The following is a 14542-nucleotide window of genomic DNA, read 5'->3' on the forward strand; positions in this document are numbered from 1 at the left end:
TCTCATTAAAAAAACCACTGTGTGTGGCCTTCAGACAAACGTGGAGTACAATTTATAATTCCTCCCAGATTTTCACAGATTGCCACACAGTACAAATTTCAAACACGACATAAAAGACATAATTGTAACAAATAGCAGCAGAATAGGAGCAGAACACATTTTCTTACTCCTTACAGTGCAACAATATTACACATAAAAAACACACACAATGTTTTCTAGGGTTTAACGCAATTAAGTGCTTTATGTGCAGTACAACAACCATATTTGGAAACTTATTCTATTCTTGCGGGTAGGAAAAGGACATGCAGATTAGCCTAACAAATTAGTGTTTGGACCTCCTAATTGATGGTACTTGATCTGATGATTCTACATTTTTTGTTGATCTCAGTTCTTGCATTGGCTTCTGCATGTTAACATTTTCCTGATGCATAGATTGTCTTTCATTATATTCCGCAATGGGGAACGATATTATAAACCATATCTGGTCCACACAGGGTGTTTTGGCCCTTAGTTAAAGATCGCCCCTTCCCTGCGTTCTTCTTGGATAGTTTATACACAGGCCTTTATCAGGAAATATATTGAGTTTGAAATGCAGTGTACCAATCGTACAGCTACCCCTTCATGCCTTTTGAAACTGTGGGGATACAAATATGAACATCGAAATTACTGAGTGTGGTCGATTCGAGTGCAAAACTGCCTCTATTCTTTTTCCCGATTAGGCTACTGACCTGAACCTAATTTACTCACGGGAATAGTTAACATTCCTTTCCTTGGTAAGCTAACTAAAGCTGCGTGGTAAATCAGGGTTTCTTCAGCTGGCGGGCATGAGATGCTACGATCACACCTGCAGGGAATACATATTGATCTCATTAGAATCACATATGTGTGTTGATGTCTATAATATTGCATGGCGCTGACTGCTACACACTCTTTTTTTAAAATTATATATGACATTTTGTACTGACCTTATTATTAAATTGGTCAGCAGGCTGCCTTTTAGGTGTCTGGCACTCCTGCAACTGGGGCTATTCGTGATCCCATTTGTACATGCAACCTAATCACAGGTAGAAAAAAATAAATTAATCAATTAAGACATGCTTCCACTCGAATGTAGCATGTTAATCAACGTGGTTGTTACTAATGTTCAGCTTGTCATTATGCTACAGAGTTTTTATTCCGTCCTAGGTGCATTTTAAATTAAAATGTCCCAAAATTAGGTGTATAAACTGGATGGTGGGAGGACTATGGATACAGAAACACGGCTGTGCTCAGATGTCCACACCTCGACCGCGATTGTAGCACGACCAGTACTGTGCTTTAAAAGTATTTAAACAGTCGCATATTCGAGGAGTGGGGCAGGGTGCCAACTATTTGCACGCCTCGTGCTATGCACGGAGTCCACCTTTTCAATGACAGCCTCGATGCATACGCCCGAAAACCTCTTCATGCTGTTCAATCGCCGAGTGTTTCATGTCATACTCACTCGATTCCCAAACGGATGCTCACGCTAGGCGTGCTACTCTTTTGTAACATGGGCAGATTTTATTATTCCCTTTTTACTTTCCAGACGGATACTACCTGATAGAGGAGATGCGGGCGGCCATCTCTAAAAGGATATGACTGACTATGGCCCTCATTACGACCCTGGCGGAAAGTGACTGACCGGACCGCCACAGCGTAAATAGCGTTTCCGCCATTGCACTAAGGAGCAAAGTGCGGCCCATTCCGACCCATCGGGCACGAGCACCACGGCATGGCGGAAGTGCAAAGTCCGCGATTGCGGAAATGACCCCAAAACGGCCCACACCGCCGCCGTACGGCGCCCTAGGTGCAATACCGCCACCCATCACAGCGGACACCGCAGTGTGCGCCTACCGGAAAGTACGGTGACCGTAAATATACGGAAACGGAAGTAAAAACATGGGCCCGGAACGGGAAACATCCCGCCGTACACCTATAAAACCACAAAAACCACACAACCACTAAAAACACTACCCCGAGACACACCCCAACCCGTCATCCACCCTAGCGAAACCAAGAAAAATGGGAAAAGCAGCGAAGAAAGCGTGCGACCGCAAGCGGCAGGTCCACTTCTCCCGTGAGGAACTCACCGTGCTAACAGAGACCCTCCAGGAGAATGCTGCCGTCGTCTTCTCCACGCAAATGACCAGGACGGCACTTGCGAACAAGAAGGCCATATGGGCTCTGGTGGCACAGCGGGTAAGTGCGGTGGGGACCGCACCCCGCAACCCACAGCAATGCAGAAAGCGATGGGACGACCTGCGGATACGCGTCCGCAGCATACTCTCTGCCAACCGCAACATTGCCACAGCCACCGGGGGAGGTCCTGAATCACCCATCAAGTTGACCCCCTGGGAAGAAATCTGTGCCTCCACCATCGGAATGGAGAGCATAGAGGGAGTCGGAGGGATGGAGAAAGGAGTGCAGACATCCGAAGATTCAGGTAGGTGGGCCAGATAAAACAATGCTAAATCCACAATGTCCAATCATGTGAAGTACCATGTGTCCACATAGTGCAACAGAAACACATGTCCAGGAGAACGTCCACACACATCGCCCTGATAGCGCACTTTAAAACTCACAATAAATACATAAATAATCAAAAACCCCTAAAACACCCACTACACGTGCAGCAGGCACACCCTAACTGCAGGCTGCCAAACAACTGCACCCTCACTCCACACACAAATGAAAGCACCTCCAAGGCCCCGACCCAAATCACCCTCAGGTACCACCCCAATGCATGTGATACAATGCCATTCCAATACCCACAGACCCATTAATAACCCTCGCCCTCCTTTACTCCACCACAGGGTCCGATCCAAACGACGAGCATCAGGACACCCCTACCAGCACACCTGCAAAGAGGGCCAAGACCAACGGCCAAAGACCCTCCACCTCAGCTGCACGTATCAAGACACGGCAGCAGCACACATCAGGTGGCAGCACAGAAGAGGGAACATCAACAGGCACCCCAGCAGCCAGCATGCCCACAACACCACCACCACAGGTCCCCCCAACGGATGCCACAGAAGGCACTGCCTCTGGTGGCAGCAGCACCATAGGTGACACCCCATTGATGGCAGCATGCTCCGACACAGAAGACGGGGATGTCGAAGTCAGATCCATCCATGACCTGTCCCATTCCCCCTGTCTGTCCCATCCCGTACAACATGAGGATACCATGCAGGGGCACCCACAAGACGACGACTGGCCATCCCCCACAAGCCCTGTGGCAAGGCAACATGAGGTCAACAGCCCCTCTGTGACACCCCCGCAAATGGCCATGGCCCAGCAGAGGCAACAGTCCCTCGACCAGTTAATCGTGCAACAGCAGCAACTGGCCACGCTCCTCAAGGACCATGCCGATGAATGTGGGCGCACTAAGGCAGACATAGAAACATCAACTGAGACACTCAGGGCAGAAATGGAGAGAAGTACAGAGACACTAAGGGCACAAATGGAGAGTAGCACCGAGAGCCTGAGAGTCCAAATGGAAAGAAGCACCGAGAGCCTGAGGGGGGAACTGCATGCGACGTCCAAAGACGTATGTGCCGAACTTGCCGCAGTGCGCCGTGTGCTCACTGAGCTCTCACAAACCCTTAGGGACATGCATGGACGTGAGCAGGCAGAGACATCATCCGTTGCAAGTTCCGTCCAGGGCAGCCCCCAACGTAGATCTGGGAGGAACCTGCGCTCCACAGGCAGGGGTGCCCCTGATACCCGCAGAGGGGGCTTGCAATAGCGACAGCCCACTGACAATGAGCATCTTTGGACACTGGTGTTCGGGGGGGAGGTAGGAGGGTGGAGGGGGTGTGTTGGGCTCACTTGGGTGGCGGGTCGATAGGGTGTTCAACATGATATCACATATGCCATAAACAGTGCACGATATACCAATGAGATGTGTGGACAATGATCTTTGTGTACTAGGCCATCATAGGCGTACAGTCCATATTGTGCATGTACCAGACACACACAGTGCCACGAGTCCCGTGTCCATGTATCAGCCACCAGGCGTGAGTGCTTGAAGCATGCATCAATGAGATGCTGACGAATGTCACGGCCCTCCAGTGCCTCGCAGACTCCTTGAGGTGCTGCCACATCCCCACCCTCATCATGACCATCATCAGGTGCTTGCAGTTCTGCGTCAGGGGGCATGGGCACATTTCTACGTACGCACATGTTGTGGAGCATGACACATGCCATGACCATCTTTGCAACCTTCTCATGGCGGTACAGGAGTGCCCCGCCAGACCTGCTGAGGCAGCGGAAACGAGTCTTCAGTAGGCCGAATGCCTGTTCAATGACTACACGGGTACGTGAGTGGGCATGGTTGTAGTCCTCCTCATGCTGGTCCCGTGGGTTCCGGACTGGTGTGAGGAGCCATCTCTTCAGTGGATACCCAGCATCACCTGTATGTGGACGATAAACGTATGATGTGGAATGCCATTGCTACGTACGGACACCCCCCCCCCTTCCTGCCAGGTCATTGCCGCATCACATACCCCACATCATCATGCTTGAAATGAGACTCACCGAGTAGCCAGGATCTGTTCCCTGCGTGTCGCTCCATGTAGCGTGGTATAGTAGAGTTCCTCAAGACCATAGAATCATGGGTTGATCCAGGGAATCTGGCACAACAATGTGTAATGATCCTGTTGGAGTCACACACCATTTGTACATTCAGGGAATGAAATTGTTTTCGGTTGCGGTACTGGGCCTCCATGGCATGTGGGACGACCAATTCCACATGGGTGCAGTCGATGGCACCAATGCAACCCGGTATGCCGGCAAGTGCATGGAATCCCACTTTTGTGTTGGTAATTTCCTGCTCCGAGCGTGGTAGAGAGATGTAGTCGTCTGCGTGCTGCAGGAGGGCATCGAGCACTTGCAATAGTGTCCGTGAGAACAGTGGCTGAGAAATGCCATGCAACTGTCCGACTGTGTGCTGGTAGGTGCCTGTGGCCAGGAAGTGGAGTACAGACACCACCTTCAGTAGGGGTGGGATGGCGGTTGGGCTATCTATCATGCTGACAAGGTCAGCGTGTGTCATGTCCACAATGGCGGCTATGGTGTCCCGGTCCAAACGGTAGAGGGTGTGGATCTGCTCATCAGTGAGGTTGAACGGATGTGCTCGGAGGCGTGGGATTGCGGGCTGCCTGCGTGGTGGTAGTGGCTGTGCTGGCGGCCCTTACTGGCCCTGCCTTGGCCTCCTCCTCCTCCTGCGTCTCCTCCGTGCGGCCGGTTGTAGTTGGTGTTCGTCTTCTTCTTGGAGTTGGAGTACTTGCAGTGCTATCAGGTCCCCCAGGGCCAACATCGCGAGTTCTGCCGGTAGCATTTCGGAGTGGGTGTGGTTGTGGGAGGAGACTGGGTGTGCAATTTATGTGTTTTCAGGCTGTATGGCCTCCACCTGTGGTGATTCATTCCACCTGTGCAAGCTGCTCTCCCCTTTGGGCGAGCACGTCCCGCACACAACGCTGCAATTCGAGGAATGGCATCTTGCTATTGCAATCATGTATTTGTACCCGATGGCCGTGTAACATTTGTTGATATGTACATTCGGCTATGGTCCCATTGTTTCACATACGATCTTTGCAGTCGCGAACAGACTTGTGATGGGTCAGTGGAACGTAGTACTCGAGTAACGGTGGGCCCTCATGCATCACTGTACCGAGTTGCAACGACGGGCGGGGCGTCCCATTAGTGGGTGAAGGCAGTTGCCATTTTCACACACAGCCGCACTAGATGGATTAATTTGTGATTTCAAACGGCCACAGATGCCTTTTCGACGTGATGTTGCAAATGAGGAATTCGAAGGGCGGCGCTTTCGGTTTTCAGCTAGCGGCGAGGAGATGCCCACAGGTCTGACTGCAAATATAACGTTCTATTGTTCAATGTCCTTGAGACAGGGGCCATGGCGAGGATGCAATGATTGATATGAATAGTTTGGGATGCGCAATAGCGACGTGGGCGATGAGGCCGGACGTTCCCAAATACATGTTACTTCACAACACTGGAATTACGGGCTGGGGCACTGTGGATTTTGCAGGCTGCATAACGCACAGACTCAATGGAAATTTCTAATGTTATGTGAGTAAATATTCAGGCGTTTTTATACCGGGATGAGGGAATGATGAATGGATGCATGGGCAGGTGATTTGATACAGGGTTTGCCATGTACAGGGCTTCTTGGAATCTATCCGCCTCCCCTGCGCTATGTGATGCAGGGCTGCCATAGTGGGACCATCGTCTATCTGGCCTTGTTGAGCCCTCCCTGTCTCGACGCGCCTTCAGACACTTGTGTCCATGCACGTTAACATTCCCATCTGATGGAATCTGTTTTGACAGACGCATGCACAGGTACACTCGTTTGTGATGGTGTTTACACCTCGATATAGATGGTTATGAGTCGCAAGTGGTTTTGGGGTGGTGATGATCCTTTGGAGTGGGCTAGCATGCATATGGCTGTGGATTTAGTGTGATCATTGAAGTGAGTTGTTCGAATGTAGTTCTGATGGCCATTCTGTTCTTTTTCTTTTCTTTTGGTTGACAGGTATCTCCTCCCCTTTTGCCACTGCCATCTGTATGCCACTCCTGCAGATGGCGTTTACTCCCGACACCTTCTGCTTCGTGTTAATCAGTGGAGCAGCATTACGATCTTATGGGACGATCGCCAATGGGCCACATGCCCTTACGCAGTACTAGTGGCTCGGAGCAACATTTCGGCCTTTCAGCTGGACTAGTGCCTCCCCATTGGGACGGCCCTGCGGTTCTGTGCGCTTCCATGTTGCCTTTTCGTACGTGAATGTGGCTCTGTGTACCATGATGGAACAGGGCGTCACACAAGTAGTAGCTGGTCATTCCTTGTGGATGCAGCCCACAATGGTGATATGTGTTTTGGAGTTCATGGACTAATGGCTGTATGGGCTTGGTGATTTTGTTGTGCATTAAATTTCTATTCTGATATGGGCCGTGTAGCGTTCTTCTTTGCGAGTGATGTGGCATATTCCTATTTGGGGAGCGATGTATTGTGAGGAGATCTGCCTTGGGTTCCAGCTTCGGAGTTTAGTTGCGTGGTACTGTGCTGGGCGCGTTTGCCTACGGAGCCCAGTGAGGTCAGGGATGGGGGCTGCCAATATGACTGTTTGAATGTTGTCATGCTCAGGGGCGGGGGATTGGGTTTTGTGTAACAGATGCCGGTCAGCCAGGTGGACTGGTGGAATGTTGTGATTTTCGGAATATTGCTGGTCACAGGTGCCTGTGTTTGCGTGCGTTTCTGGGGGGGGGACTGTGGTCATGTCCATTGGAATGGCTTCTGTATTCGTGCCATCTGTGCCCTGCAGCTCCCATTGGCCCCTCTTGTGATTCTTTTGTTCGTTGGCATGCATGGGTGACTTGTACATTTCACTGGTTGCATTGTGACTTCATTGCACCTACGGGGAGTTGTACTTTGTGGGCAGGGAGCGGTGTACAGGCACTCAGTGGGGCCGTTTACGGTTGATTCGCGATGCCGTACTTCTCACCATGGCGGAATGGTACTTTCCGCCATGCTTGATGGCGTTAGGTACATGTCCGCTAGGGTCGGAATTCGCGTACCCTTGCGCCATGGTGGTATTTACGGTTTGGCATGGCGCGCGCGCGCGTACTTGGTGCAGTTAGCGTTGCCGTTCACTACGGTGTCGCTAATGGCTTCGTACTTTGCGGTGACGGGTCATAGTCGCACCGAGCGCTATTCGATGGCGGTATTGCATTTCCGCCATCGTTTTCCGATTTCCGCCAGGGTCGTAATGAGGCCCTATAAATGAATATGAGACATGGGGGGTCATTCCGAGGTTGGAGGTAAGCAACGGTCCTTACCGGCATGGCGCAAATAGCGTGTCTGTGTAGTCAATAGCCCGCTAATAGAGGGCCATTACGACTTCGCAGGCACAAGCTTTGCGCCATGCTGGTAAGGGCATTACCGCCATGCCGTTAAAGGCACGAAAAATGCACTTAGCGGCATCATGCATAGCGCAGATTGCACTACCGGCATGAACCAATGCGGCATTAGGGGTGACCGCTAATAACGGTCACGGCTAATAACGGTCACCGTAAATAAGTGGATCCAGAAGTAGCATCATCACACAGGAACGGGAAGGAGCACAGCAGCCATCTTTAACAACACACTCCATTGCTATCCTCAGCACACAGGACCTGTGGGACTCTGCTGTTTGTTTGAAAACCTTCTTCTAACACACCACAATGCCCAAGGCCCTTAAGAAGGGAGCCGCCCGCCAGCGCAAGGAGCGCTTCAACGAAGACGAGTTGGAGATGCTAGCCGGGACCCTGCAGGAACATGCTGGGATTGTGTTCGCCAACAGCATGAAGAGGGAGGCCATCATTAAAAAAAAAAAGAGATCTGGGCACTTGTGGCGCAGAAAGTGAGTGCAGTCGGGAACACCCCACGCACCACAAAAGACTGCAGGAAGCGCTGGGACGACTTGCGGCTGCGGGTACGGAACATTCTCTCTGTCAACAGGAGCCAGGCAATGGCAACAGGCAAAGGTGCCAGCTTCCCCATCTAGCTGTCCCCATGGGAGGACATCTGCGCCAGCATGATTGGCATTGAGGGGATAGAAGGTTTCGGTGACATGGAGTGTGGTGCCACAACATCAGCGGATGGAGGTGAGTGTCCTAAGAAAACACTGTAATGCAGAGTCCGATGAAAGTCAACCAATATGTCCGTCCAAAGAGGCAAGCCATGGCCCAACACACACACACTCCCAGCAAAGTTGCCGGACGCATCACAGACACATGCAGATGCCTGCAGCAAGGCAATGCCGTACCTGACACATACCACACAAAATGCAATAGCCATAAGTCACACAGCATGCAGGCCCCAAAAAATATGCATGTCACATAGCATAGGTCTTGGCCAACATGAGTGACCCCGACGTATGCCTGCATAACCCACCCATGTATCAAACAACGTCATCATCCAAACTCAAATGCCTATTACCCTCGATTGTGTGGATGATCAATTGTCCAAACGTATGTATGATGCCTATCAAAACATCACTCATGCTGTCCCTCTCTTCGACCCCCACATGATCTGACCATGACAGCGATGCCGAGGACTCAACCCCCACGAAAACCACACCCCGGAAGAGGTCCCGGGATGAGGCCAACCCGGCCTTCCACCTCGAAGCAACAACCCAAGGGCCGCCGTGCACCACCAGTGAATACACCCCAGGTTGCCGGTGCACCGGTGCTGCCAAAGGCCGTAGAGGCGGAAGTGCCAATGCCTATTGCACAGCCAGAGGAAATGGCTGAGGCACCACACTCGGAGGAGTCAAGTTTGGCTAGGGAGGCGGCAGCCACAGCACCTCAGGCTGTGGAGCAGGCATAGGATGAGGTATGGGTGCCCGTGGAGGACGATTCCTCAGAACTGTCCTGCACGCCCAGTCCACAGGCATCACCCCCAAATCTCATTCCTTGAGACAGACCACGCCACCACCCGGGAGCACTCTAGGCGGGAGTTAATTGAAAGGCCCTTTAGTCTGATAGTGGCGAGTAGTGAGGCCGAGCAAGACACCCAGGAACCGTCCACCTCCACAGGTGCACCCGCAGGGCTGCAGCGTGCTGAGCAGCTGACTGCCCTTGTGCGGCAGTTCGTGGAGGACAACGCACAGGCAAGGCAGGAGTGGCGGGAGAACATCGCCTCTCTAGGCAGGACCGTCTCAGACAACACCGCCTCCATGGGCAAGATATTTGTGGAGAACACTAGCCGCCTCTGCGAAGAGGTATCCGCCCTGCGGCAGGTACTAAGCCGCCTAGCCGATGCCATGGAGTCTGGGCGTCCGGCAACCCAATTTGAGCAGGCGGCCACACAATCCTCTTCTAGCTCTACCCAGACGAGCTCGCTCCGCAGGTCATCACGCACCATGTGCCGGCCAGACATGCCGCCACCAGGTCCAGGGAGTGCTAATTAATAGTCTGGGGCAGCCTGATGTAGGCATTAGAGACTTGATGGGACATGTGTGGGGGAGTTGTGGGGGGAGGGGGAGGGGGTGAGGGTGTGTGAGGGAGTTGTGGGGGGAGAGGGAGAAGGGTTTTCTATGTTAAATTCAATACACCCGTTGTGTCAAAAGCAAGTCCTGAGTGGACATTCCTCATTGCGCATGTGTCATTTATTCATATACAGTGCATAGTGTGCATGTACCCACACACCCAGTGGCCTCTGTCAAAATATCATGTCATCCTCTGCAGCCATGTGTGTCAGTAATATTGTGCAATCACTGACTGACGCACAGCACGTCCCTCCTGTGCATCGGCACCGCAATGATGTGCAGACACTTCTTCTTCATCCCCTTCATGGTCACCAGGTGGTTGCAGTTCAATGTCGGGGGGCAGGGGCATGTTGCGTCGGATACACATGCAGCCAGATTATCGTTGGCCACATGCACATGTCCCTGGATGTATGCACGCCATTTTTAGGCCCTCCATGTGTCCTGTGCCATGTAATAATGGTGTGGGTCACATCTTCGAGATGATAGACGGTGTGCTCTGCCGTGTTGTTGCTCATGCATTGTGTACGCATACAGCTGTGTCCGTGTCCATTTAGTGATGTGTAGCGTTATGTAGGATTTTCTAATGGGGAGCGTTGGCAGTAGACTCTGCAATGTTAGGCATTCTGCGCTGATTTTTGCCATGGTGACATGCAGCATTCCTGTGGTTGATCCGGGATATCGGGCACAACAATGTGTGATGATCTTGCTTGCATCGTCTCCCATCTGCACCTGGTTGGAGTGGTATTGCTTGCAATTGCGGTAAACCACCTCCATGGCATGGAGGCCACCTTTTGTTTCAAGAATCTCCTGGGGAGTCCGTGGTAGGGATATGTATTCCATTGTGTGCTTGAGGAGGGCATCCAGCACTTGCTTCAGGATGCGAGTGAATAAGGGTGGTGATATGCCATGCATGTGCCCCACTGTGTGCTGGAAGGTGGCTGTGGGAAGTGGAGCACCAACACTACCTTCAGTAGAGGGGGGATGGCAGTGCGTATTTCAATGAGGCTGACAATCGTGTATCATGTCCACCATGGTGTTGATGGTGTCCCGGTCCAGATGGTACAGGGTGTGGTTGTGCTACGGGGTTGGGTTGGAAGGACTGGCTCTGATGTTTTTGGATTGGGGGCTGCATGCGTGGTTACGCTGGCTGCACTGGTGGGGCATGCTGGGCCTGTCTCACCCTCCTTCTCCTGTTGCGTCTCCTCTGTGGTGCCTGCTGTTGGTGTTGTTGCTGGTGTTGCAATGCATGCATGTTCTCCAGCTGAAGTGTTGATGCTACTATTGGATTGATCTTGGTGTGGAAAGGGGTATGGTGTGTGGGTGTGCTCCTTTTTTTCAGGCCCAGACTCCATTGCCTCTGCCTGTGCAGGTGGTGTGCACCTGTGGCAGTTGGGAACACTGCACATGGCATTTTACGGTTGGTCAGCGATGTCGGTATTTACGGCATGCCGGAATCCACTTTTAGCGCTTTTATGATGCCGGTATTTGCATGTCCGCTTCACTTGTAATGTCCTCCAGTTTACAGTATGCCATTATTGCCGGTATGATGGGCCGCGTGCCCGTGCCGCTATTAGAGGCACTGTTATTTACGGTGCCGCTAATAGCGGTTTGACTGGTCGGAATAGCCCGGAGCAGTAAGCGATGCCGGTAATCCTTTACCGTCATCGTTTATCCCTTGCCTCCAACCTCAGATTGACCTCTATGGTTTTTATTTTGATGATTCATGCTCCTTGATGGAGGTCCTTCGTAAAGCAGATAAGTCAAACAAGTGGTTGCACAATATGTGCACCTCAGTTCATTTGTCCGCTGACTTAGAAGGAAGGTGCCCATCATGCAGTGCTTATATCTGTAGTTTATGTGTCTACCCGGGTGTTCACTAGTTTTGCACTTTAATGTATATTATGAAATGGCACATGGCATGACTGATGGATTTACAGACTTAATGCCTAAAGTGAGTTGCTATTTTATACCGACATGGTGTTTTCTCATATGTTAATGTTAAAGGTACTTATATAGTGCACTGTCACCAACAGAGTTGGTCTCCAGGCGCTCAAGCGGATCTGTAAACAAAAGGTGGCGGTGGGTTTGTGGGTGAAGAGGGCGTAGGAAAGTGAGAGGTGGTGTACTGTTGGCAGCTTCAGTTCGGTTTTCACCGTGCGCTGTGCTCGGGTGTGCATATAGGATCGAAGCGGGCCCATGCGTGCTGTTGTTGCGATCTATGTGTTGATTGTTTGTTGTTGCAGTGTGTTGAAGTCCATGCGACTTGCTGTGAGAGAGGTGGTTGTGTGAGTTTTGTGTGAATTAAGTATGCAGAAATTTGAGGTTTTGGTTAGTGGGTTTTATGTCTCATAATCCCTGTAGTTTAGTTTTTGTATCAGGTTGTCATACCGGGTTGGTATATTCCCACTGTAGGTTTACTGATTGTCTCGTTTCTGTGGTAATACCGTGGCTGGTTCCAGCAGATTAATTGGCGTAGTGCCCCAGGTTCGGTGAGCATTATCCCCTAGTTGGATAGTGATGTTATATTATCATTAACCAGTTCCTTTCTATCTATTTACTGTCGGTAGTTCATTGGGTGGTAAAGCCTTCTCGTCCCTTTCCTGACCGTCTAGTTTCAGGGCCGGGGGATGAGGCTGGCCTCCAGCTAAGTTATTGAGCTTAGTACACCCAGGGGCAAGAATAATCCCCTGCTTAGGTAGTGGAGTTATGTAATCATTCCCCGCTCCTTCCTATCTATTACTATCAGTGGTCCATTGCTGCCTGTGCATTTGAGGGATCCCAGGTGCTACTGCTGGGTCATACCTTGCTCTGTGGGTGTTCTTGGTATGATTGATGTGGTTAGTTTTAATTGATAAGTGGATATGTTACAGATCCATATATCCTTATTTATAAGGGTTGATGATTTAGGCAGTCAGGGTAGGTTCTTCTCTCGGCCTAGTTCCTCTGGGTATGTCCTTATGGGCATTCTTTCTGGTTATGGGGTGAAGAGCCATGATTTGAGGAGTTTCCTGAATTTTAGGTGAACTTTTGTGTTCCGTATGTTCTTTGGTAGTTCGTTCCTGGTTTTTGAGGCGAAGTGAGAAAAAGAGGATCCTCTGAGTTTTCTCTTGTTGTATGGTTTGGGTTCCAAACGGATCTGAGTGGCCTTGCAGTGTGATGTACATTTAGTTTTCTTCTGAGGAACTCTGCACCTTGGTCGTGGATTGCTCTGTGGGTTATGCACATAGATTTGAACTTGATCCGCTGTTTGATGGGTAGCCAGTGTAGCGTTTTCAGCGCTGGTGTGATGTGTTCTCTTCGAGGTAGTTTAAGGAGCAGTCTGGCCACTGCATTTTTTATGCGTTGGAGTTTATTTAGGAGTCGTTCAGGCAAGCCTAGATATAGGCTGTTGGTGTAGTCTAGTCTGGAAATGATGAGGGCGATGACGGAAGTTGTTTTGTTGGTGAATGAGAGGCACGGTAGGATCCTTTTAACTGATCGCTGAAGAAAGAAAGATTTCTTGATTAGGGCGTTTACTTGTGGCTCTAGAGTGAGTTCGTTGTCAATCAGGGCTCCCAGGTTTTTTACAGTCGAGGATGGGGCTGGGGTTTCACCAAGTTTGGTTGGCCATGGGATGTGGAGGTTATTTTCTCAGTTTTTTGTGGTGATCATTATTTCTGTTTTGCCTCGGTTGAGTTGTCCTAGTTATTATGAAATAACAGATGGCATGAAACTGTGTTGACTGTTAGATGGATTTACAGACTTTATGGCTGCCGCAAGTTGCTATTTTGTTAACGACATGGTGTTTTCTCATATTACCTAGTTTTTAAGCCGCCTTAGTGTCGGGCCCTTGTTACTATATTTCTCTGTTTTTTCTCTGTTTTTTACGATCACCTAGTGCTCTCGCCGGTTCTTCATAGGGGCACATTTAAATGTGTGCACTTAGGGTTCAGTTCAATATCTGTTTCTCAATGGATCGGTTGCCTAATGCAGCCTGATGTCATATATAAGCAGTGGCTTATCCTATCTTGTAATTTTACGGAGCAGACATGGTCAGTTAATTCATCAATACTCATTATTTGCTATGCCTGCGGCCATTTTTAAGCATGATCTATGTTCACAGATTCTTTAACAAACCTCTCTTTTTATTTTCCCGTTGTACAAGAGGTTGCAAGGTTTTGATAGCATAAATTGCCCATGTTGTTTTGCAGTTCGAGAACTCTTTGTATTCCAATATCAGGCCCCCTAAATCGACTGTTTTCATGTTTGTGCTAAGTGTACAAACAGAACAATTTCTGCATCTGTGATGTCCTACAAGGGGAGGTAGGCCCCATGCTGTAACCAATGGGTGTTGTTGTTTCTGCTGTTGCTCCTAAGTGTGTACCAGCTTTTGTCTAAGACTTCTTTGTGTTTTCTTGAAGGCAAATAATGGTTTTGTATGTCTGAATTCTGGCATACACATGATGTTCCAATTTTTTGGAATCATCCTTTTC

Source organism: Ambystoma mexicanum, chromosome 4q, assembly GCF_040938575.1.
Source record: "Ambystoma mexicanum isolate Mex_15411 chromosome 4q, UKY_AmexF1_1, whole genome shotgun sequence".
NCBI lineage: Eukaryota > Metazoa > Chordata > Amphibia > Caudata > Ambystomatidae > Ambystoma > Ambystoma mexicanum.